Source organism: Oncorhynchus clarkii, chromosome 11, assembly GCF_045791955.1.
Source record: "Oncorhynchus clarkii lewisi isolate Uvic-CL-2024 chromosome 11, UVic_Ocla_1.0, whole genome shotgun sequence".
In the NCBI taxonomy this organism is placed as follows: domain Eukaryota; kingdom Metazoa; phylum Chordata; class Actinopteri; order Salmoniformes; family Salmonidae; genus Oncorhynchus; species Oncorhynchus clarkii.
The window spans coordinates 35,552,989-35,559,567 of NC_092157.1; the positions used below are offsets into that span (position 1 = coordinate 35,552,989).

Here is a 6,579-nt window from a genome sequence, read left to right on the forward strand (position 1 = left end):
CATGAATAATATATCATTCCAGCACAGAACCAATCATTCATTATTAGCCGCACAAAATACCCTCTAACAAAGATGATGTCCTGTATGTACGCTATGTGATTATGCACTGTGACCAATCATATGCTGTGCCATATGAATATGACGTATGGTGATATATTTCCTACCCTCTATCCTGTAACTTAGGTAAATATAGGCTACTCTGTGTATGTCCTGAAATGCATGTACAAGCTGTAACTGATGTGAGTGGAAATGCTGGGTCTCAGTCTCGGTTTGTTGTCTTCTGGGTAGCCTGAGGGATGCCAAGGATCCATGAGCTCTAAACACTAATTACAGCTAATCAGAGGAGAAAGCAAATGAGAAAGTCAAACCTAGTTAATACAGCCCAAAATGTTCCCACGGTGATTTACATAGTGGATATGATGCACGATAGGTCCTCGGTTCAAATAAGATCAACAGATACACAAACAACAGGAAGCAGATTGAAGCACTTAAGCACAGATATTTCAAATGTTTAGCAGTCATCATATCCATAGATGTCTATAATTGATTGGTACACTTTTATTCTGTATTGCTTCAGTACTGATGGTTACTGAGTCATACTCTGACTTGACTTAATCCTCTTGGCCCCCTTGGGTGCATAAGGCATCCACCATGGCTCCCAACCTCACTCTCTTCTGCCCAAGAGCTTTTAGTCATACTCTAAAGTGTCGTATTTGCAAGACCCCTTTCTCTCAAAAAAGGAAATTCCTTTGGTTGAACAGATCACCTCGTATTTTGTTCAAGTACAGCAAAATACTTTCCTGGAAGTTACGTTTTATCTGCTGGGATAGGGGGTCATCCTAACACATTTCTCAGAATTTCTTTAAAAGGGTTAACTAGTTTGTAGCTTGTAAAAATAATGGTAATATGTCATGGCATTTCAGCAACCCTATGTATTACATACAGGAATAGCGTTTAATTGTGTTAATTAAGTTTTTTGAGAAAATATATGAAGAGAACACATAAGTACTCAATTACTACATGCATTGAGGTTACCAGTCAGTTCCAGGTACTCACATAGCGTGTTCTACTGCAATGGCTGAAATGAATCAGGGTTATTTTGAAATGCAATATAGTTCTTGGAAATGACATTGTCATTTATTTTCCCACTGTATCAATTGTCAATGTGAATGTCTTGTCAGTTCAATATGGATCACTTCCCATGTCTTGTTCTTCTGGTAGGTGTTGATGTAAGGCTCAAGTCATCTCTGGCTTGAAGCTCTGAAATCTTCCTGACCTTAAGGAAACTGTATTTCACAGCTTCCATCACAAATGGCTCTCACAACGTCAGGCAAATCAGACACATAAAAATGAATGATCGTGTCACCTGGCGGAGTCTACCTGAATTTGTGACAGTGGACATTTGACAAAGATATCCCCAAAAGTAAGCCAGGCGAAGAAGGTTGGATCGCTATCTCTTAGGTTGCATTCCAAATGGCACCCTACTCCCGATGGTGCACTACTTTTGACCAGCGCCCTATGGGGAGCCCTGTAGGGAATGGGATTCCATTCCTTACGCAGACTTACTCTGCATAACAGCTTTCTTGATTAGAGGTATCAGGGACAAGGGCGGTAGTACATTTGGATATTACATTTTCATGTGTGGTATGAGAACCTTTTTGAGGGACACACTGTTCCTCTGCTTCAAAATGCATTGAGTGCATTTGACCTGTGACACCATCTTCATCCAACACAACGGACTCATCAAGATAGTATCAGTGGCTCCAGACACCATCAACAACCGTGTGAAGACCTGCAGAAAGGAACAGAAACACCTGTACTTCTTCACCCCTGAATATGGAACTGTTGTAGATGTCACCACTGTAATGGATATCTACTCCTTTGGGATGTGTGCCTTGGAGATGGCAGTGTTGGAGATCCAGGGAAATTGAGAATCTTCCCATTTCAGGAGGGCATCAACAACGTCATATAGTCACTGGAAGATCCCCCTACAGAGGGAGTTTATTCAGACGTTTCTGGAGGCTGACCTGTTTAAGAGGCCTACAGCCAGAGAGCTGCTTTTCCACCAGGCTCTGTTTTAGGTGCCCCTGTTGAAGCTGCTAGCTGCACACTGCATCGTTAGCCACCAGCATATGATCCCTGAGAATGCCTTAGAGGAGAACACTAAGAACATGGACCCCAACCTCATCATCGCTGAGATAAAGGCAGGCGTGCAGGGCAAGCTGTTTCAGTATCCTGACTTGGAACTGGAGAAGTTCCTGGAGGATGTCGGGAATGGTATCTACAACCTAGCGTTTGGGCTGCCATTTCGCCCATTGTCACCACCTCTGTCAAATCCCCCACCCCAGAACCCGCAGAACCAACATTGTCTCAGAGTATTTTGTATTATTCTGTCAATCTGAGACAATCCCTTTAGTGTGATATGTTACGTATCGTATGGTACTGTATGTATTAATTTGTGGATGTCCATCATCCATTTTGTATGATATGTTACGAATTACAATTCGTATGATATTTCACAAACTCTTAAAATGTACAATGTGTTACAAAGTTGCAAAACGTATGATATGTTACAAATTCCAATGTGTCATGGCTAACATTAGCTAGGTGGCTAACGCTAACATTAGCAATCTCTAGGAGTTAGAGGTTAAGGGTAGGAGTTAGGTTAAAGGTTTAAGGTTGGGTTTAGGATTAGGATTAGGGAAACGGTTAGCTAAAAGGGTTAGGGTTAGGGGAAGGGTTAGCTAACATGCTAAGTAGTTGCAAAGTAGCAATAAAGTAGTAAGTAGTTGCAAAGTTACTAATTCGCTAAAATTGTATGTGATACATTTCGAACACACAACCTTTGGATTGCTAGAGGTTTGCGTTATATGCCCACCCATGCACCCAGAACAACCACCCTTCTTTTGTTATTGCCTTAAGTAACCTTCAGTCTTACGCAACCATACCTAACGTAACATATCATACTAATTTGAGTGTCCTGGATTTACCTTCACTATGTTACGTCTAGTCTGTGAGAACAGTCTGGCTAAACTACGGACATACAAGGTTGTTCAGATGCAGTGTAATATTGAGCCGGTGGAGGAGAGTGCAAAACATTATCTGACATTACTGTGGAAGCTGGAGGACAAACTGAACAGACACCTGCAGTGCCTTCGGACAATATTCATACCCTTTTACTTATTCCACATTTTGTTGTGTTACAGCATGAATTCATTGATCTATTGATTAAATATATTGTTTTATCACCCATTTACAAACAATACCCCATAATGACAACGTGAAAACATGTTTTTAGACATTTTAGCAACAAACAAAAAAAAGGAAATACTGAAATATTTCATTCACATAAGTATTCACAACCCTGAGTTAATAGATGTTAGAATCACCTTTGACAGCAATTGCAGGGTAAGTCTCTAAAAGCTTTGTACACCTGGATTGTACAATATTTTCACATTATTATTTTAAAAATTCTTCAAGCTCTGCCAAGTTGGCCGTTGATCATTACTAGACAGCCATTTTCAAGTCTTGCCATACATATTCAAGACGATTTAAGTCAAAACTGTAACTTGGACACTCAGGAACATTCAATGTCATCTTGATAAGCAACTCCAGTGTATATTTGGCCTTGTGTTTTAGGTTATTGAATTTGTCTACCAGTGTCTGTTAGAAAGCAGACTGAACTAGGGTTTTCTCTATGATTTTGCCTGTGCTTAGCTCTATTCCATTCCAAAACACTATTCCATTCTATTCCAAAAAACTCCCTAATCCTTGCCAGACAAGCATACCCATAACATGATGCAGCCACCACCATGCTTAAAAATATAAAGAGTGGTTCTCAGACATGTGTTGTGTTTGCTCCAAACATAACGCTTTGTATTCAGGACTGTAATGCCCGGGGTGTAGTGGAGGAAGGAGTCAGACACAGGAGACAGAGAGTTCAGAGTAGCGCTACTTCTTTATTCACCAACCAGGTGAAAACAGACGCCACACCAACGACGACGACGACCGCCGAGCGCCACCCGAACGGGAAGGGGAGCCACCTTCGGTAGGAGTCGTGACAAGGACATAAAGAACATTTCTTTGCCACATTTTTTGCAGTTTTACTTTAGTGCCTTGTTGCAAACAGGATGCGTGTTTTGGAATATTTTTATTCTGTACAAGCTTCCTTCTTTTTACTCTGTCAATTAGGTTAGTATTGTGGAGTAACTGCAATGTTGTTGATCCATCCTCAGTGTTCTCCCTGTCACAGCCGTTAAACTCTGCAAATGTTTTAAAGTCACCATTGGCCTCACCAGTCCTCCCTCACGTTATACAAGCATTTTTCTACACCCGCAATGCTATCTGCTAAATATATGTATACCACCAATAACATTTAATTTGATCAAAACTTGATTTGATTTCCTCGCCAGCAACTGAGTTAGGAAAGACACCTGTATCTTTGTAGTGACTGGGTGTATTGATACACCATCCCAAAGTGTAATTAATAACTTTGCCATGCTCAAAGGGATATTCAATGTCTGCTTTTTTATTTTTACCCATATACCAATAGGTTCCCTTCTTTACGAGGTGTTGAAAAACCTCCCTGGTCTTTATAGTTGAATCTGTGTTTGAAATTCACTGCTCAACTGAGGGACCTTACAGACAATTGTGTGGGGTACCGAGATGATGTTAAACACTATTATTGCACACAGAGTGAGTCAATGCAACTTACTATGTGACTTGTTAGGCACATTTTTACTCCTGAACCTATTTAGGCTTGCCATGACAAAAGGTTGACAACTTATTGACTCAAGACATTTCAGCTTTTAATTTTTAACTAATTTGTAAACATTTCTAAAAACATGATTCCCCTTTGACATTATGGGGTACTGTGTGTAGGCAAGTGACACAAAATCTTAATGTAATCCAGTTTCAAATTCAGGCTGTAACACAACAAAATGTGGAACAAGTCAAGGGGTGTGAATACTTTCTGAATGCACTGTAAGCTGTGATTTGTTAGCCAATGATAATGTACAGGAACTGTCTGTTGAGCTGGTCCAACTCGGCTTCATCAGCAAGGTGGGCCAGAGCAGGATGTACTAGAAGAGGCCTTCACCAAGTTCTTCAGCAGGAACGGTTCCCTCAACCCTGCCACTGTGCCTTTACAGGGCTGCCAAGTCAGTCCCTTTCTGTTTAGTTCCCTCTATACAGTAGCAACTTCTTTTGGGAAGGAAGCCAACACAGTTATCATATGTCAGTATTAATTGTTAGGGCGGCAGGTAGTCCAGCACTTAAGAGTGTTGGGCCTGTAACCGAAAGGTCGCTGGTTCCAATCCCTGAATTGACTTGGTACAAACCTGTCCATGTTTTCTTGAGCAAGGTACTTAACTCTAATTGCTTCTATAAGTCACTCTGAATAAGAGCTTCTGCTAAATTATTAAAATGTAAATTAAAAAATGTACAAATCACTTGTTTAGAATATATATCCAGAACTGTATCAGGGAGGAGGTCAGAGATATGGCAGTGTGGTGCCAGGACAATAACCTCTCCCTCAACTTGAGAAAGACAAAGGAGTTGATCGTGGACTACAGAAAAAGGAAAGCAGAGCACACCCCCATTCACATTGACGCGGCTGTAGCGCAGCGGGTCGAGAGCTTCAAGTTCCTTATTGTCCACATCACTAAGGACCTATCATAGTCAAAACACAACAAGATAGGAGGCTGAAAAGATTTGGCTTGGGACCTCAGATCCTCAAAATGTTCTACAGCTGCACCATCGAGAGCACTGGTTGCATCTCAGCTTTGGTATGGCAACTGCTCGGCATTCGACCACAAGGAGCTACAGAGGGTAGTGTGTAGGGCCCAGTGCATCACTGGGGCGGAGCTTTCAGCAACCGAGGACCTCTATACCAGGCGGTGTCAGAGGAAGGCCCAATAATTGTCAAATACTCCGGCCACCCAAGTCTTAGACTGTTCTCTCAGCTACCGCACCGGAAGCAGTACCGGAGCACCAAGTCGGAGAACAAAATGCTCCTCAACAGCTTCTATCCCCAAGCCAAAAGACTGCTAAAGTGTTGATCAAATGACTGCCCAGACTATTTTCATTAACTCCCTTATTTTATTCGTATTTATTTTTTGCACAGGCTTGATGTACACTCACTGGACTCTAACCACACATTCACATATACTACACTGACACACACATGGACACAAACAGAAAACACACACACACATGCATATTGATACACACACACACACACACACACACACACACACACACACACATTCACATTCCTTTACTCTTCACATACGCAGCTGCTACTCTCTGTTTATTATTTATGCGTATTCACTTTACCCCTACCTAAATGTACATATTACCTCAACTACCTTGACTAACCCGTACCCCTACACATTGACTTGGTACCGGTAGCCCTTGTATTTAAGCCTCGTTATTGATATTTGATTGTGTTACTATTTTTCCTTTAGTTTATTTAGCACATTTTTCTTACTTAAAAAAAAAAATTGCACTGTTGGATAAGGGCTCATAAGTAAACATTTCAAACACCTGTTGTGTTTGGCGTATGTGACAAATAACATT

At 41.2% G+C, this 6,579-nt stretch overlaps 1 pseudogene; it reads left to right on the top strand.

Annotated features, from left to right (window-relative positions):
* Window positions 1–138: 138 nt before the first annotated feature.
* LOC139420501 (nuclear receptor-binding protein-like) lies at window positions 139–5,679 on the top strand (annotated as a pseudogene).
* The last annotated feature ends 900 nt before the right edge of the window (window positions 5,680–6,579 follow it).